Source organism: Vipera ursinii, assembly GCF_947247035.1.
Source record: "Vipera ursinii genome assembly, chromosome: 2".
NCBI lineage: Eukaryota > Metazoa > Chordata > Lepidosauria > Squamata > Viperidae > Vipera > Vipera ursinii.
The window spans coordinates 275,294,887-275,314,403 of record NC_139513.1 but is presented as its reverse complement, the minus strand read 5'-3'; the positions used below and the strand labels follow the sequence as shown (position 1 = coordinate 275,314,403).

Sequence of the window (19,517 nt, the reverse complement as noted above, 5' to 3'; positions counted from 1 at the left end):
TTAACAATTATGTATGCTAGAAAAATTGCAATAAAGAGTTGCAAAATGTCTAGCACTGGCCCTGACATTGGCAAATATGTGATGTGTTATGTGTATATATTGGTTATAGCAGACCTAGGCATTTTATGCCTCCCCACCATCACCACTTATGATCCTTTGGCTGTGCCTGGCTGGCTGGCATGGATTGCTTTTATTTTAAAGGTGACTTTAAAAACAAAATACATATGTGCGTGCATTCATGCCTACAAACTTTCACACTATTGATTCAGATCTCCACAACAGTCCCAGTTTCATATTATGCCCCCTAGGAAACCCCTGAATTAGAGGGATCAGGCTTCATGAGAATGCATTCAGTGGATAATTTTATCCAAAAAGCTCTCCAAATCTTTCTAACCTTTCTAACTATTTTTTTTTACTTCTACTACACACATACTGTATGCCGTTTCCTATAGTGCCTTTTGTTCTTTACTAAAACAAACTTATTGCATCCTGAGTACATGTTAATATTGTGTATGTAAGTTTTAGTTATTAAGATGCAAGCAACAATGTGCTGGTTTGCAAGGCAGTCTCTAGATCAGGGGTCTGGTGGTGGTCTGCAGCCAGCCAGGAACTGGGTTGTGCAAGCGAGCACATGTGTGGGACCCAGGCAGCATGCAAAATCATGCCTCCCCTGCTCTGTAGAAAAAACCCCTCCACAGAACCGATCCCTGGAGCCCAAAAGGTTGGAGGCCACTACTCTGTGTTACAAATCCCAGCTTGCATAGCACAGACTGATTGTAAAACAGGATTTTGGGTGATCTCCTGGCATGCCCAAAATGTGCCCAAAATGACTGCTACTGTCCTTTTCGTTACAGTGAATGGTGCATGGGTACAACTAAGACTGGTACATAAGATGACACATTTTCTATTTTATTAGAAAGCATTAGGTGAATTTTTAAAAAGGGTTTTCACAATTAAATCTCAACAAAATGAAATTGAATCTGATTTTTAACTTCACAGCTATAATCCTTAATACTTTGTGGTTTAAAAATGTTAGCTACTTGTAATGAACAAGAAAAACCTAAGTCAGTAAATCAAATTTATTTTATTTTGGAATTAAAAACAAAAGGTCTGATCCTGAAGTTAATAAACATCATCAGTTTTTGCCGCAATGGTAGGATCTGCCTTAAAGTCCTATTAAGGAAAGAGAAATTTAGTGCTTCATATTTACATTAAGAGCATTGGCGTTAGCTAAACAATCTCTTGGAGGATACTTTGGGACATTGATCATCTTTATATAATATAAATTATATACTTAAATGGTACTCTATTTTAGCAGCAAAAGGAAAGCAGTGCTCAAGAGAGGCCTATCTCATATTACATATCCTGTTGCTATTGCCAACATAAAAAGGTTCCAAATTTTCCCCTTAATTACAAGTCCACACCAGAAGTACTACATATTTCTGGGAAAGCAAAGCAAATTGCCAATTTGCCTGACAGTAACTCTAAAGATACATAAATAGAAAATGGACTTGTTTTCTTATGCGCAAATCCTACCAACTCCTTTGTTACAGCCTTTGGCTTTCATTCTTTATTACAACAAGCTTAATCTGTACTCTATTCTAAAATTGTCCTTTATTCATTTGACCAATTGAAGTTTACATTTTGGGGGGAAAATGTAAGGAGAAATGTTAAAACTGCATTGCCGCGTCTTAAAATTGTGAGAATAGATTTCAAATGGAATTTACTCTAGGCCAGTGTATTTCTAAACTTTGGCAGTTTTAAGATCTCAATTTCCAGAATTCTGCTGCTAGGAATTCTAGGAATTGAAATCTACCCATCTTAAAGTTGCCAATGCTGAAAATCACTGCTTTAATTTAATTTAATTTAATTTAATTTAATAATATTTCTATACCGCCCTTCTCCCGAAGGACTCAGGGCGGTGAACAGGGCAAGAATAAAAATACAGGATTACAAAAGTTAAAACAAGATTAAATAAATGCCCATATACTAAAATACATCTTAAAAACCCAATAAAATAACAATAACAACCCCCCCCAATCCCCTCATCAGGCCAGGCCAGCTTGTTCAAAAAAGTATGTTTTTAGCTCGCGGCGAAAGGAGCGAAGATCGGGCGCCTTCCGGAGCTCAACCGGTAGCTGATTCCATAGCTCCGGGGCACCCACAGAGAAGGATCTCCCCCTGGGAGCCACCAGTCGACATTCTCTGACCGGTGGCACCCTGAGGAGGCCCTCTCTGTGGGAACGCACAGGGCGGAGGGAAGTCGATGCCGGCAGCAGGTGTTCCCTAAGGTACTCCCTAAGGTACTGATGCTTTAGGCCATCAGTGCCTGAAATCCCTTCAAAAGTAGGCAATGCCAGGGTGGAGCTATATCTATTTCACACATGAAGATAATCATAATGCAAGACACAGGGGTTAAGATTTCTTAAATTTCATTTCTGTGTTGTCATCCCAGTTTTTAACAACATTCATCATCAAAGTTTCCCTAAATATATTTTGACTCTTCCATTTACAATGCAAATATTCTCTAATTAAACACACTTCCCATGTCATCCAAACTTCAACCATTCTTAATCTGTTAACCTCAAAGTTTCAGTTTGGACATGAATCTATGGATCTAAGTTTCTTGGCTTAATTATACCTTCTGCAAAGAGAAGAGTGAAAAGTCTTAATTAGGCCTGCCACGTCTAACCACAGAAATCTGGATGACCACTAGATGGAACTCTAACACTTGCTGCCATTTCATGTCATCTGGCTTTTTGTCATCCAGATGCGATATTTATTGCTAATTGCCATGTGTCGACTGCAAAACAACGTCCAATTTTTCCACCCTCCAATTTATTTATCTATTTTAAATCACTTATAGGCTATTTTTAGATCGAGAACTCTTTCAACATGGGTTATCAAACTCTTAACACAGCAAACATATAATTAAATTCCAAATAACAATGGAGTATGAAACAGAATAACAGAGTAACAACAGAATAACAGAACAGAATAACACAATTTCAGTTGGAAGGGTTTTCTAATACTACCCACTGTTCCAGCAGAAGACTCTATTTGATTCCAGATAAATGGCTGTCCAATCTCTTCTTAAAAACTTCCAGCACCTACAACTTCTGGAAGCAAGCTATTCCACTGATTAATTGGTCTGATTGTCAGGAAATTTCTCTTTAATTCTAGTTTGGTTCTCTCCTCGATTAGTTTCCATCCATTGCTTCTTGTCCTACCTTCAAGTGCTTTAGAGCATAGGTTGATCCCCTCTCTTCTCTGCAACAGCCCCTCAAATATTGGAACACTGCTAGCATGTCACCCTTACTCCGTCCTTCTCTTGTTAGACTAGACATACCCAATTCCAGAACCGTTCTTCCTCCAGTCCCCTGATCATCTTTTGTTGCTCTTCTCTGTATTCTTTCTAGAGTCTCAGCATCTTTTTTATATTGTGTTGACCAAAACTGGACACACTATTCCAAATGTGGTCTTACCAAAGCATTATAAAGCAGTACTAACATTTCATGTCATCTTGATATTAGCACTGATGATATTACCTAGTTTGGGTAATGAAATGTCTGCAAGAAAACAACCAGAATGCCAGGGACCCCCAATCTTGATACTATCTCTTTGTTTATGCAGCCTTGGACTGCATTGAGATTTTTTTTGGCAGCTGCACCATGCTGCTGGCTCATATTTAAGTAGTTGTCAACTAGAAAAAACCAAAATCCAATGCTAAAAGCAATCCCACACTAAAACATTTCTGTTAACCACTCTTAACAATTCTTAAGTTTAGATCACTTAAAATAAATCCTTGGTTTCACACATTGATGCTAACCATAAATCACAACTTACAAACCAAATTGGCTTGCTTTCTACATTGTGTTAAAGCAACACCGACAAACCTTATCACAATTGTTTAATGCAAAATCAGGTGTTGAGGAATGCTTACTTCATAGTTGCCATTTTGCAATCAAATATAAAAGGTGACGCTTAGAATACTGCTCTGTCAATGCAAAAAACTGCCACACTATGACACATTAAGGAATCATTTTCTTCTCTTTTTTTAATGGGCAGGATACCCACCATCTGAGAATGTTTAATGGATCCCTGCAGTGAACAAAGAGTAGAGTAGAAACTCTTTTGGACATGTATTCTGTGATTTTTGTAATAAAAGAGAATTCACCCAGTTGATAAATTTAAAGTTTTAAGAAATAAACTTAGCTAAACTGGTTCCCTAGATATTGAACAAAATTTGCTCCCAAAGAAAACAAAATAATAATAGTAGTGATAATCAAGCCAGATTTAATATTTTACTCAGTAATTCCTTGTTTGACCAATATTGTCTTTATCTTCCATCTAGCTTCCTATGTATTGAAATAACTAATCCACGTCATAGGATTTGTATCCGACAAAGAATTGATAAGAACTAATCACAGCAATGATAGGAAATCATCTACAATCCCTGGGGCAGGCGGGACTGACATGCAAGCAACTGCTACTAAGATTGGAGAAGAGACAGAAAGGAGATAGCAGAAGATCCACAGTCCTTGTGACTGGCTTATTTCGGTAAGACATTCATAATTGTGGGGCAATTCTAGACTTTGTTTTTCTATTTAATAATCCAAGCGGGTCAGAGAGATGAAAGAAACTGAAGGATTTGGCAATAAGACAAAACAGTAGCTTGGTCAATCGCTTAAGACACTTCTGTGATCCTGTACTGCTTTCCCATCACAACTCCTAACACTGAAAATCTTTTCTTGAACCAAAACATGGGGACAAAACACAAATCAAGCAATCTGTCTTAAATGGTTCTGACACATTTGCTTGTGTCTGTTTTCTCCATCCTTTTCTATGTTGTGGTGTTCCTAGCTGTTTCTTTAGAATGTGTCATTACTGTTATTTCTGGGGAAAAGAAAGATGTGGGATTTTCCATTTGAAAAAAAAAAGCTTGAGAGCAGGGGGCAACTATTTAAGCTTCATATCTCAGGATAAGTTATGGCTTGTTAGACTCAGCCTCTTGGGCAATCCTAGTCACATCAAACAAAGATCTAAGAATATTTAAGTTCATTTCTTAAATCCAAACATGGATAGGCATACACATTCACAGAAAACTAATTATTTCTAAGTAAATAAAAACTAAAATTCAGCTAAAAATATTTCTTTTGTGAATTTTTTTCAGCAAGAAAAGGAAAACTCACAATTGAGAAGACTGAGACAGTTGTGGGTTTGTTAACACTGCAATTAAAAGCTCTCTCTGGCTACTTTAAAGGATTAGGGTAACTGATTTGTTATTCATCCCTGTGAAAAGTATCAAATATAAAACCCAACTATGGTTTCTGGAATAAACCACAAACTGGCAAAGTTTGCACTTTGTCCTAAGTTCTAGACTAGGGCTGTTACAGCCTTCAGAGCCACCTCTGCTGAAATGGGGTTTCCTGTTATTTTAAAATGGGAAAGACTTAAAATACATAGCGGAGATCCTGAAACAAGATAAAGATCCCACAAAATCCTCTCAGAAATGCAAAAGGGGAAAATTCCATATCAATATCCCGTATCCATCCAACACTTCATCTCTAACTAATTTGGCCCCTTCCTCATGAAAAATGTAAATGCAAATTTTAAAACCTGAACAGATTTCTGCATTTCATTTTATAAAACTTGTTGATCTTGCCACAGGAATTTAGAGGAAATTGAAATTTAATCTGATAACATTTTTGTGATGGCTTGTTTCATGTTATGCTACTCTGTAATGGTTAACACAGATTTGTTCAAAGGAATCAGTACAAATCTCTGGTTTATAGACTACACTTGGCAAACTGTGAAATGGTTCTTTCTTATCACCACATTTAATACCAGTTATGAACTGAACCAGAATCATTGGTAGATCGTTTCTAAATTAACCTTCTCTGACATAACTCTCTTCAGAAGTGTGGTAGATTACAATTCCAAACACCACCAACTACAAAGAGAAAAAGACTCAAGAGTATGTTGCAGAATACCTGAAAACCATCTTTTAAAAAATTTTCATCTGTTTTTGCCTGTTCCCTCCATCCTGCGCTATGAAGGTTTCTGTTGTGTATGTAAATAGTTAGCAATAAGCCAGAGAAGATATTGCAAACACTGTGCAGCTTTGCAAGGTTTAAAGCGGGAAAATAAGGTGCAATCATTGGACGCCACAACCAAGGAGCGGGAAAACAGACAGTTTGTATTGGTTACAGTTCAAACGCTTTCTCTATAAAAGGGTTGCAACATTTGACATTTGACAGTTGACTTTGTGTATTCAATAAACTCGTTCAGTGTTAACCACTCTGAGTCCTCGTCAATTCGAACCAAACAACTGGCGACGAAGGTGGGATCGACAGAAGACCAGAGATTAGGAAGAATTGTCGTGAAGGCGGCAAAGTCTGAGCGAGTCACAGTCAACCGAGCGGCCGCGGCAGAATAGGAAAAAAAAATTCTCCGAATGGCGCAAATCGGGTCATTGAAGGAATTTGACCCTAACTTCCCCGAAGATTGGGAAGAATATATTGGTCAGGTCGAAGGATTCCTGTTAGTGAACGGAATCACCGACGACCGAAAAAAAGCGGCGGCACTTTTGACAATTTGCGGCACACCGGTCTACAGAGTCGCTGTCGGGCTGTGCCAGCCACAACCAGTCTCCAGCGTGCCCTATGCCGACCTCCTTGCAAAACTAAAGGTGCACTTTACTCCCCGAAGGTCCGAACTTTTTTGGCGGCGCATCTTCGAGAAGAGAAATCAGAGACCGGGGGAATCCATACAGAAATTCGTCGCTGCCGTTAGGGAAGCCGCAGTTCGTTGCAAATACGATAATTTAGAAATTAGGATTCGGGACAGAGTTGTGCTAGGCTTACGCGATGAACAATTACAAAACAGAATAATCGCCAAACCTACTGGCGATTTACAGGAAGTGCTCGACGAACTCCTAACGTATGAGTCTACCGGGTATCGCGACCCCCCCCGCAGTAGCATGGCGACAGCACCTGAAATTAACCAAGAGGGCTATGTGGACTGCGGGGAGGTGGATCAGCAGTGGGAGGAAGAGATCGCCGAAGTCTCCAGGCGATTTGGGAAGATGGCACCCAGACAACTTAGAAGCGAAGGGCCCGAACCCGGCCGCCGGCAACAACCCGCAACACCGCAGAGACCACCGACCGGGGCACAACGACCGTGGCGGGACACCGCAACCAGACCGCGCGACAACGACACCCAGAACCGATGCGGCAGCTGTGGCGGCAACCATCCCCGCGCTGCCTGCCGATTCCGCACCGCCAAGTGCAGGGCTTGTGGCAAGACCGGCCACATCCAGGCCATCTGCAGAAACCGCGTCCGGGACTCCCGTCTGAATGAAGTCGATGTGTGGCCAGAGGGTAAGGTAACCCCCAATGCTAGTGGCAAGGAGACCCCTAGATCCCGGGCGAAATTTTCAAACCCAGGGGAGGTGGCCCGAGTCAATCGGAAAAGGCAGGGAAGGGGGCACAATTTTCCGGACGGAAAATTAAAAATCACAGTCCTTCTGCAAGGGGTTCCTTGCAGAATGGAAATCGACTCTGGGGCTTCAGTGTCGATAATTTCCACTGAAACCCTGAAAAAAATTGAACAACTAAGTGGAAAAAGAATTCCACTTAGCCCAACAAATATTCAATTAATGGACTTCCAAAAAAGTCCAATAATCGTAAAGGGAAAGACCAGCCTTAGAGTTAATTTTAAGGGATTTAAGGGGGTCTTAGATGTGGTAGTTACGGAGGGGAATAGGACTAGCTTAATAGGGCTTAATTGGTTTCCTGCCCTGGGAATTTGGATAGGGGGAATAAATTCTGTGATTAAAAATAAGACCCTCGAATCCGTCTGCAAAGAATTTGCAGACGTATTCGATGGATCTCTAGGCAAGTACAAAGGGCCCCCCATTAATTTTAACCTAGACCCCTCAGTAAATCCAATCAGGCTAAAGGCCCGGAGGGTACCTTTTGCCTTAAAAGAAAAAATCGAGGCCGAGCTCGACCGGCTTGTAGGCCTCGGAGTTTTAGAACCCGTTGAGGGCGGTTTATGGGAGACGCCGATCGTCACACCCCTCAAACCCAATGGGGATGTGAGGATCTGCGCCGACTATAAAGCGACCCTCAACATTGGAATGAAAAAGCATGCTTACCCGGTCCCGACGGTGAAGCAGGTCCTCGCCACGATCCAGGACGCCGCCATCTTCGCCAAGCTCGACTTGGCGCATGCGTACTTACAGTTGACTGTTTCCAAAGAGGCTGCAGAGGCGCAAACAATTGTTACCCACAAGGGGGCGTTCCGAGTCCACAGACTGCAATTTGGGATTGCAGCTGCTCCAGGCATCTTCCAAGAAGTGATGGAGAGGACCTTAAAGGGCATACCTGGAGTATGCCCTTACTTTGATGATGTCCTAATAGCTGGTAAAGATGAAGGAATGTTAGTAGAGCGGCTGGAACAGGTACTGGGTAGATTTAGAAAGGCTGGATTAAAATTAAAAAAGGAAAAATGTAGCATAGGGGTTAAATCCACTGATTTTTTGGGGTTCAGGATTGACAAAAGCGGGGTCCACCCTACCCCTGAAAAAATTAAAGCAATAAAAGGGGCTCCTGAACCAAGGAACAAGGCTGAGCTACAGGCCTTCCTAGGCTTGGTAAATTTTTATCACACTTTTGTGCCACATAAGGCTGCCATTGCAGAACCACTGCACAGGCTTTTAGATAAGAAGACCCCTTGGCATTGGCAAGACAAGCACAAAGTGAGTTTCCAGACCTTAAAAGATATCCTTTCCAGTAGCTCAACTGTAACCCACTTTATAGAAAATAGACCAATCTACCTGGCGTGCGATGCTTCGCCTTATGGCGTCGGGGCAGTAATCAGCCATTTAGACACCCAGGGAATGCAAAGACCCATTGCTTACTACTCCCGCACACTAACCAAGGCAGAGCGGAACTATGCTCAAATTGACCGGGAAGCTTTAGCCATAGTGGCAGGAGTTAAAAAGTTCCACGACTACCTGTATGGCAGGAACTTTACAATCCTGACAGACCACAAACCCCTGCTGGGACTGTTTACCACAGATAAACAGACTCCCCAAATTATGTCTCCCAGGATGCTGAGATGGTCCATTTTCCTCTCAGCATATTCATTTTCCCTCCAATACCGACCAGGTAAAGACATGGGTCATGCAGACGCTCTTAGCAGATTGCCCCTTAGCACAACAGAGGAGGACCCTGCCCCAGTGGGACAAGTAATGTCCCTACAAGATATTCCTGATCTGCCCCTAACTGCTAAAGACATAGCGGAGGCAACCAATAAGGACCCCATCTTAAGGAGAGTAATGGCCTGGGTCATGAGCGGTTGGCCCAACGCCAACCCAGACGTAAAATACAGTCCATTTTTCCGAAGGAAGGATGAACTATCAGTTCATATGGGTTGCTTACTTTGGGGAACTCGTGTAGTAATCCCAGGAATCCACAAATCAGCTATTCTATTTGAATTGCATGAAGGACACCCTGGAATAGTAAGGATGAAGGCCTTAGCTAGGAGTCACTTGTGGTGGCCAGGATTGGACCAAGACATTGAGGAATGCGTCGCCAATTGCCATCTGTGCCAACGTTCCAGGCCTGAACAACAACACATCCGCACACATAAATGGGAGTTAGCTAGGAATCCTTGGTCCAGGATTCATATTGACTTCGCTGGACCTTTCCAGGGGTTAACGTTCCTTGTAGTGGTCGACAGCTACTCTAGATGGCTAGAAGTAGTACCGGTCAGTTCAGTAACGGCAGGCAGAACAATACAGGCATTAAGGGGCCTCTTTGCCACTCATGGGTTGCCGGATTTAATAGTGTCTGATAACGGGCCACAATTCACATCTATTGAATTTCAGGATTTCCTCAAGGCCAACTCGATTAAGCATAAGACTTCTGCACCCTTCCACCCCTCCACCAACGGATTGGCTGAAAGGAACGTGAGGACCACGAAGGACGCGCTTAAAAGAATTATTCGAGGTGACTGGCATCAGAGACTAGCTGAGTTCTTGTTGGCCCAACACACAACCCCTTGTTCGGCTACAGGGAAAAGTCCAGCTGAAATGAGGTGGGGAAGAAAAATCTTGACCAAGTTGGACAGACTACACCCCGACCGACTCCAACCAAACATTGAATTTGACATTCCTAACAGAACATTTGAAGTGGGGGACTTGATTTGGGCCAGGAACTACGCCCAAGGGGATAAGTGGATTCCTGGGGTGGTAACTGAAATCTTAGGTCCCTTATCATACATCATTGAGGGGGAAGGGAATAGGGTCTGTAAAAGACACATAGACCAGCTGAGGAAAAGATCTAGTGGGTGTGTGCCAGCTGAGGGGGACCAAAGCTCAGTTAGGGCAAACAGTACAGATAACATTAGGCCTGAAAGTGGTGTAGTGGTGGGGCAAGATGACATATTTCCAGATGCCCATCAACAACAATTCAGTCCAATTGATTGGGAAATACCCCTGCGAAGTAGGCCAGTGACAACTGAATCCCAAACACAACCTAATACACAAGGCAGTACATCTGAAGCCAGTAACCCTGAGCCCAGGTCCAGTAGTAACCAGCATAGTAACCAGCAGCCAAGCAGTCAACCAGGAAAAGGGGCCCCTAGCAGCCAAAGTAACAGATACCCTTCTAGAATACATAGGCCACCAAAATACCTAAAGGACTTTGTAAAGAAATGACACCAACTGGGGGGTAAGGGGTGTTGTGTATGTAAATAGTTAGCAATAAGCCAGAGAAGATATTGCAAACACTGTGCAGCTTTGCAAGGTTTAAAGCGGGAAAATAAGGTGCAATCATTGGACGCCACAACCAAGGAGCGGGAAAACAGACAGTTTGTATTGGTTACAGTTCAAACGCTTTCTCTATAAAAGGGTTGCAACATTTGACATTTGACAGTTGACTTTGTGTATTCAATAAACTCGTTCAGTGTTAACCACTCTGAGTCCTCGTCAATTCGAACCAAACAGTTTCTTTATGGACATATTTTTAGTCCATTGTCCATCCCTCATATGCAGGCAAATAGTGGGTCAAAAGAAAATAAAATCCTTTTTAAAACACAGAATTAAGAGGCAGGGAACAAGATATCATATCAGAAAAAAGAATTACATTTTGCCCAAACAAGGAAGCATACAGTTAGTTCAGAATAGTAATATTGGTAAACCTAATACCTTCTTAGGTATGGTTTTCTTGTACTTAGGTGCAGCAACAAATGAAAGCTATTCAGATATTCCTACTCAATTCAGGCTTATTCGAAAGAAACATAGCTAGAATTGCATGACATAGGTCTAAAACAAAGTTTCTAAAGATTCATTATTTTAACAATTGATTCACAGTCTTTCAGATTCTGATTAAAATGGCAAAAGAAAACAATACTGTGTTCTTAATGGCTAATGCAATTCTTAGAGTATGTTTTCTGTTATGAATATTGTCCTGAGCAGCACTTAAAAGTCAACATGGTTTTCATGCCCCTGATTCCTGAATGATAAATGCATCTGTTATAATGATATGGTATAGAAGAATAAATGCTAATATATCTCAAAGACCAAAATGGAGGCACACTTCCGAAATGCATTTACCACCAGAAAAAAACATTAGGCTGAAGCACCATTTGCAAATACCATAGTATATGAAGAGTGCATTGCATACTCTGGCAAACTATCCATTTTCCAAGTGTGTTATTTAGAGTGCAATTGTGCCCATGCATTTGCTAAAAGTGAATCTCCTTGAATTCTATGAACCTATGAGCATAGGAATCCAAAAGCCACTTCCACTGCATACAATTCATCCACAATCCTGAACAGCCTACACTGAATCCAGCCAGAGTGTCCTATTCTGCAAATCAATCAACTGAAAATCAATTACACACACACACACACACACACACACAGAGAGAGAGAGAGAGAGAGAGAGAGAGAGAGAGAGAGAGAGAGTCTCTAATCTACCCAAAGTACCGGTACATATTTTCTACCAGGTGAATTAGCATATGTACATTAAATATCCATTACACAGGATAAGAAAAAGAATCATCGGTAAGATTAGCTTAGAACAGCAATATTCATACCTTTCGATATTTGTGAACCATTCTTCTTTTCATAATGTCCACCTACCACTTCATGTGTTTGTTCTTTTATCGCCTGACTTTTCTCCTTTTTGAGAATCTAATTCCATCCAAACATAAGTTTCTCAGTCTTGCCCTTCCTCATGACCTGTCCTCACTCTTCCTTTTTCCTGCAGTTTGATCCTCAGTCATATAATCAAACTACCTCAAAATAGTTTTTTTTTCTTAACTGGCCACTTTGAATTCAGGCTATACTTAAACCGTACTATACTTCTATGGTCTCTATACCAGTGATGATGAACCTTTGGGATTGCCATGTAAAAAATTCAGAAAATGCCTAACTTGATTCTGTTGGTTGTCACCTCCCCCAAAACAAAGAGAAGAAATTCTCTATTCCACCCCCACCCCCACCCCCCACAATCTTGACCATTCTGAATAGGGGTACTGCCAAGGCTTGCACCTTGACTTCAAAACATCATGGCATGTCAATTTTGCCCTCATTACTCTTAACCATCCAATTTTTCTCACAAAAAATGCTTTAATCTCTATAATGTGTGTGTGTGTATGTATATGTATATGCATATTTATATATGTATATATGTATATATGTATATGTCTTGAGTGTTTTGAGCACCTCGTTGATCCAAATATGGGCGAAATCTTTTGTCTGTATCAGCCCAAACTAGGTGTGGGTGACTGATGAGAGCAAAGAAGCTTGAAATAGCGATATCAGTCTCCCTTTAATTCTTTGTCAGCAATCCAAATTTATTTAATATAAACAATTGTCTCAGTTGCGACTGCCGCCTATGGATGGCCCCAGTTTGGGCTGATATAGGCAAAAGAGTTCGCCCATATTTGGGTCGATGAGGTGTTCAAAACACTCAAGACATATCTCCTCCCCTCGTCTCTTCCCTCCCTAATGCAGCTGACAAAGTGAGAAAGAGCCTGTGGCCTAGAGGTTAAAACAACAGCCTAACATCCAAAGCAGCCCAGGTTTGAATCTCGGAAGGGTGTGGCTGACTGATTGAGAGCAAAGAAGCTTGAAATAGCTATATCAGTCTCCCTTTAATTCTTTGTCAGCAATCCAAATTTATTTACTTATATATATGTGTGTGTGTGTGTGTGTGTGTGTGTGTGTGTGTGTAACTTTTCGTGTGTGTGTGTGTGTGTGTGTGTGTGTGTGTAACTTTTCTCATCACCAGCAACCAAACTTAAACTCTATATTTGTGCAGAACATTCAATAATTCAAACTTAGTTTATGATATGTATTCTCAATCAATACATGTGTAATAACCACAACATGCTGAAGTATATTGCAACTAACTTTGCCTTTGCAAAGTTGATGTGCAGAGAAGTGACATTGCGAAAGAGGGAAGCAACATGAGCCAAAAATCAAGGGTAAAGTGAATAAAAGGAGGAAAGTGAAGAAAGAGATGCTGCAGTCAGAAGACCAAGAACATTCTCTGCCTTTGTGCAGGTCAATGGATAGCCAAGCAATTAAGTTAATGCTATATCATTTCCCCATTGAGACCAAAGAAGCTCTCACTTCCTGGAACTTTATTTCTTTTTACCCTCCCATCCTGTAAATTCTCTCCAATTCCCAGGAAGGGCAACACTTCATATTTTGAAATCACTGCATTACTGACATACCCAATAAAGTTACATGGAAATTACTGTTTAGGGCAATTGATCCAGGCCTTCAAGATGAGAATCAGTAAACATCACGGTCAAAGTTTAGGAGATGATGCTGATTTTAAGCATAATTTAAGGAGAATGTATAGATTTGTGCTTTCAGGAATCCGTAAAAGACTAGGAAATCAATTTACTTCCCGTAAATGATTCTCATGGTTTCAACTTTAAAGCCGCTTTCAGCTAACTGGGTGTTCAATGACCACAATCTCCCATTCACAAAAACATGATTGCATGTATGTTCTATTTAAAAAAGAACGTTTTTAAAAATCTGGAGTATCAGTACTATTCCAATTCCCTGCCAGAGCAAGAGACAATTTATACCATGGATCTGATATTCTACAGTTTTGTTCTTGTTACAGTATAATGCTCTATTTGCACATATTATCACTAATGATCTTATCTGTATAATATAGCAATTGACCAAAAATAATATGTCATTATATTACTACTGGAAGAACGAGGGGGAAAAATATGCATAAATGAGAAAGGGATTATATTCATTTACATTTATCTTAATTTATAATGCAAGATTTGGAGGTTTGTTTTTACTTTATTGTGAACATCAAGCTTTTCAGGTTTAATTTAATTTAATTAACAATTTAGAAGTCACCTAACTCTACAAGAATAAAGAACTATACTGTACTTCAAACTTTAATTATAACACATTAAACCACATCTCAGTACAATATATGAACTGTTCCTTCAGTGATGGCTGCTATACCTGGGCCACAAAAATTCAAATGAACACTAAAGGGTAGCACAAAGTAAGAGTTATCTGAGTGGATGTGGCTGACCTACAAAAGCACAATAGAAGTAAATGAAGCATCTCCTGAGTTAATTGGGTGAATAAACTGGCTTGCCAACTTAACACAGAAGTCAACTATGATTTTGTAAATAAGTAATCCACAAAAGTGGTTTTGCCACAACCTATGTAGAAAGATGAAAGTCCATCTATACTTCACTAGGACCATGGGACAATCCTGGGCCCTCTGTTCTCTTTCTACTTCTCCTTGCCCCCTTCAATATTCCTTCTTAGAATCTAGAAATATAAAAAATGTCATTAAAATATATTTTATAAAATATGCAATATACTTCAGCTTAAAAACAGTAACTGTGAGAGGGATCTTGGAGTCCTAGTGGACAATCATTTGACTATGAACCAGCAGTGTTCTACAGCAGCCAAAAAAGCTAATACAATCCTGGGTTGTATAAACAGAGGCATAGAATCAAGATCACGCAAAGTATTAGTACCACTTTATAAAACCCTAGTAAGACCACACCTGGAATACTGCAGCCAATTTTGGTCACCATATCACAAAAAAGATGTTGAGAGTTTGGAAAAAATTCAAAGAAGAGCAACTAAGATGATCAAAGGCCTGGAGCCTAATATGAAGAGCAGTTGCAGGACTTGGGTTTGGCTAGTCTAAAGAAAAAAAGAAATATGGGAGACATGAGTCAAGTATTTGAGGGCCAGCCACAAAGAAGAGGGGGTCACTTCAAAGCACCAGAGGGCAGGACAAGAAACAATGGTTGGAAACTGATCAAAGAGAGAAGGAACCTGGAATTAAAGGACATTCCTGACATTGAGGACAATTAACCAGCTTGCTTTCAGAAATTGTGGGCGCTCCATCACTGGAGACTTTTAAGAAGAGGCTAGAGTCTAGACCAGACATGTCAAACTCACAACGTCATGTGACGCTGTGTGACATATTGGAGCTTTTTCCCCATTGCATGGTTTCGTTTTGATGTGTTTGGCCCGCAGGCTGGCAGTTTGACACCCCTGGTCTAGACAGTCACTTGTCTGTTCTCCTGCTTGAGGAGGGGGCTGGACTAGAAGACCTCCAAGGTCACTTCCAGATTCTATTCTATTCTATTCTATTCTATTCTATTCTATTCTATTCTATTCTATTCTATTCTATTCTATTCTATTCTATTCTATCCAGATGTTTTAGACTTCAATTCCCAGAATTTCTATGCAAGGTGACATGAGAAGGCATCAAAAAAATGAATAGCTATGATAGATGCAGTGCTCTACATCACACCAAGTGATCTCCAGCTCCTGCTGGAATAGGAAGAGAAGTGGAGAGGTACCACAACTCAGGCATGTGTAGCTTGCCACACTTTGGAAGTGAAGTGCATATATCCCAAAGATGCTTTTCCACGAGGCAACTGGACTTCGTTTTGTTTTTTCTTTTTTCTTCTCATTAAAGAAACTTCTTCAGCTATAATGAAGTGTATATATGAAGTGCATATAGTTATTGAACAAGAATCAGCATCATGAATTCTCTCTAGTTTCAGTTTTAATTATTTTATTTATATATAGCTTACTCTCAAATTTCTCCAGGCTACTTACAAAATATAATCTTTGGAATCATTTAACAACAAAAAAGAAGTCCTCTAAAATATAACAGTACTGTACGGTACAAATTTTGGCTTGTAGTTTTATGCTGTTAGGTTATTTCAAACCATACACAGACTTGGGATTGGACAGGAGTAGTCAGTCTTACAACAGCTGAAGGCATCAGTGTAAACTGGATACAGCTGTGTCTCATATAGAAGCATCACATGGATTTTTTTTCTCATGTGCTCTTTGTTTGGGGTCCTATCCCAATGATTTTTGACAATAATCAGCAACTTTGGAGACTGGAGAAAAAGATATTTGTCCCTGTGGTCAAAGGATATATTTCAATACTGCTAAGGAAAAACATGGTTATCTTATCCTCAAGAGAATAGTTTTAAGGGCCAAAACATATGCTTTATAGAACATCAATTGTATTGTTTACTTCTGAATGCAGGCTCAAGTCAACAAATGTTTGCCCAAAGCTCACCTATCAGGAACACCTGCAAAGAGAAGACCAACATTTCAAAGCAGTTGCCATTAGCTTAATGTGCTAAGAGTCAGAAATTCAATGTTGTTTTTAAGGATTTTGTTATCCTATCACTTTGGTATATTGTTCTAAGATGGCGGCGCCTGGAATGGCTGCGGCTGCATTGGCTCTTGAAGGTGAATAGTTTTGGGAGGGATAGTAAGGGCTATAGGCCACATGATCAGGAAGATTTTAACGTGTTTGAGCAACATGGTGGAACTAAGGTAACATATGACATACGACCGACAATCTTTGCTGGCCTGGCAAGTTTCTAGTTGTTTTGGAACTGTTGGTGAGACCGTTAAAAGTTGTTGGCGCTGTTTGAATTTGTTCTGCCAGCAGCAAGATCTGACTGCTGGCCCAGTGATGGATTCTACTGCAAATCAGGGCTGTTTCCAGAGGAGGCAGAGGAGGAGAGGACCTGGAGCTTAAGGAGTGAAGGAACTGGATGAGGCTGTCGGCAGGCCCAGAGGAAGAGAGAGAGGCTTTTGGAGGAGTTGGCGGCGGCAGCAGCAGCAGCGTGCTCCAGGGGCGAAAAGAAGCAAGGCCTCTTTAAGGAAAGGGTGGAAGAGTCAGGATCAGAAAAAGGAAAGAAGGCAAGGTTGTCAGAATACAAGCAAATTTGAGGGCTAATCCACATGGAGCCCCATTTCCATCTGTCCTGTTTGCCATCGTTCACTCCCTAGAGACTAAAATGGACAATGTGAAATTTGAGCAGGCCCCGAACAAGGAGTATATATCGGAGGTGGTGACCCTTTGAGAGCTGTATGCAACGAAATTTCATTTTGATGTATGCCGATTGGTGTACATTCAAAGTGACAATAAAGTTATCATCATCATAATCACATGTACACCTAAAAGCCAGATTCTCTGTAGAGATGATGTAAAGTATATATTAAAAATAGGTCAACCATACTTATGATTCAAATAAATTGAATAAAATGCTAAAAGAAGCTATGGAATTTGTCTTGAGAATCTGTGTATAATTTTATTCAGCATGTGAGCTATGCAAAGAATTCCAGTTTGAGAGAAGCTGGTGGAAAACTGCCAAATTTCTGATCAGTTCAGATATTTGTTTCTTTCTACGGTCCAGCTCCATAATGCATACAAAACACATTTTCTAAAAGAAAAAAATAGAAATGTACTAAAGAAAAAGCTTAGAATTGTACTAACAATTACAATCAACAAGTACCTTTCTCTCTCCTTTGCTTTAATCAGAAACAACATGTAAAAAATACACCTCTCAATTCTGTGACCTAGAATCCTCCAAAAAGAAGTTATTTAACTAAACTTGTCATTATCTTCAGCCAGCATGGGTCAATCAACACATTCAGAGGACATAAGGATAAGGAACACTATTTTAGGTTTAAAAAAAAGTCAATAAAAGTTTAGAAAAGTTTCCTTGGGGTGTGCTGATAGGAGAAGACAAAGAGAAATCATCCCAGATGTCTATCTGCAATTGAATAAATCAATCAGTGAGGCAACAGCTTCCCCACTACTGATACTTCAGCTAGATAAATGATTTATCTTCTTAAAAGAAGAGGTAAGTTCTATACACACCCTTCATATCACTAACCTTCACAATTAACCTTCACCTTATTCTTTATCAATCTTATTGATCCATTCAGAAGAGTTTCATTCAGAACAGTATCAAGAGTACAAGCCTGATAGCATTGTCCTTGGCTGTTCCCCTCCCTGCTCCCCCACTTTCACTTATGTAAGAGATACTGTTCTACTCTAAAAAAAATCTATTGAGGACATTCCCAAATTAATCCAATTTCTGGTTTTATACAAATATTGTACATCATTTTGGAATGCTTTGAATGTAAATGCAGTTTGTTTTGGACAATTGTACTGCATTAATCTGAAAGAGCAGGTTCACAGCGTGGGAGTGTGCCTTGATCTTCAGCTGTGCATGTGTGTGTTTGTGTATCCGCTAGGAAATTCCTGAAAGCTTGAAACTCAGACAAATCAGACACATCAATAGACATATAGAAATAAACACATTTACACACCATTGTGTAAGAAACAAACAGAACACATCCTTTCCAGTACCCAGCAACCTGATAAGCAGGGATTAACACCAGACAAACAAATCAAACAGAAAATAATATTCTAATCAAGAAACTACCAAGGAGAAAACCACATCCCCACCAACACTGCCAGAAAACCCCCCCAGCAAACCCCATACTCTGTAGCACTGATATTACCTAGTTGGGTATTGAAATACCCACGAGCAAAAAACTAAGCTCAGAGAGCACCATGGACTTCATAGCAAAACCCTGAGGTACAGGTATTCTCTTCCACTGGATTGGCATTTTACTTCATGTGTCTGAAATCATTTGAACTTTCCCAACAATTGTTCCATTATGAAAGCATTATTCTGACAATCCCAATACAATCCATTATTTATTTGAAATTTTTTTTCCCCTGATATTTCTATAAAACTAGATTCTTCACATTCCCGTTCCCATTTCAGATGTCCTGGACAACAGCCTGAATATCACAGAGGATGCAGCAAGGATGCGTCTGGAAGATGCCACACTGAGAAAACTGTCAATGTTTTGTTATGTGTCAATGAGGATGATGTTATCCATTCAGTCATGTCTGACTCTTGGCAGTTCTAGGGGCCAGGTTCTCTCCATGCCTTCCAATCTTGCAGCACTTCTTTGAGTTGTTCTATGCTCAAATGTGCGAATATGTTCAGACAGATGTTCCCAACTGATAACTTTCAGGACCGGCATTGTGTGCCCAGCAAATCCACAGCTCATAACTGTGGAAACAATAAGATATGACTCATTCTGCTACAACTAAATTAATCGCTCTAGCCAAATGAATTGGTCTTTAAAG

The 19,517-nt window shown here is 40.3% G+C and overlaps 1 protein-coding gene across 4 annotated transcripts in view; it reads right to left on the bottom strand.

Moving 5' to 3' along the window:
* LIFR (LIF receptor subunit alpha) overlaps positions 1–19,517 on the bottom strand; it is a 99,261-nt gene that overhangs the window by 69,524 nt on the left and 10,220 nt on the right. Inside the window, exon 2 of one of the 4 annotated variants that reach the window (XM_083356802.1) lies at positions 14,728–14,839. The exons of 2 other annotated variants lie outside the window; for them this stretch is intronic. The gene's annotated coding sequence lies outside the window, so the exon portion shown is untranslated. Of the gene's footprint in view, positions 1–3,943; positions 3,992–14,727; positions 14,840–19,517 lie in introns of those variants that run through there. One more of the 4 variants, XM_083356804.1, reaches the window with a different exon arrangement.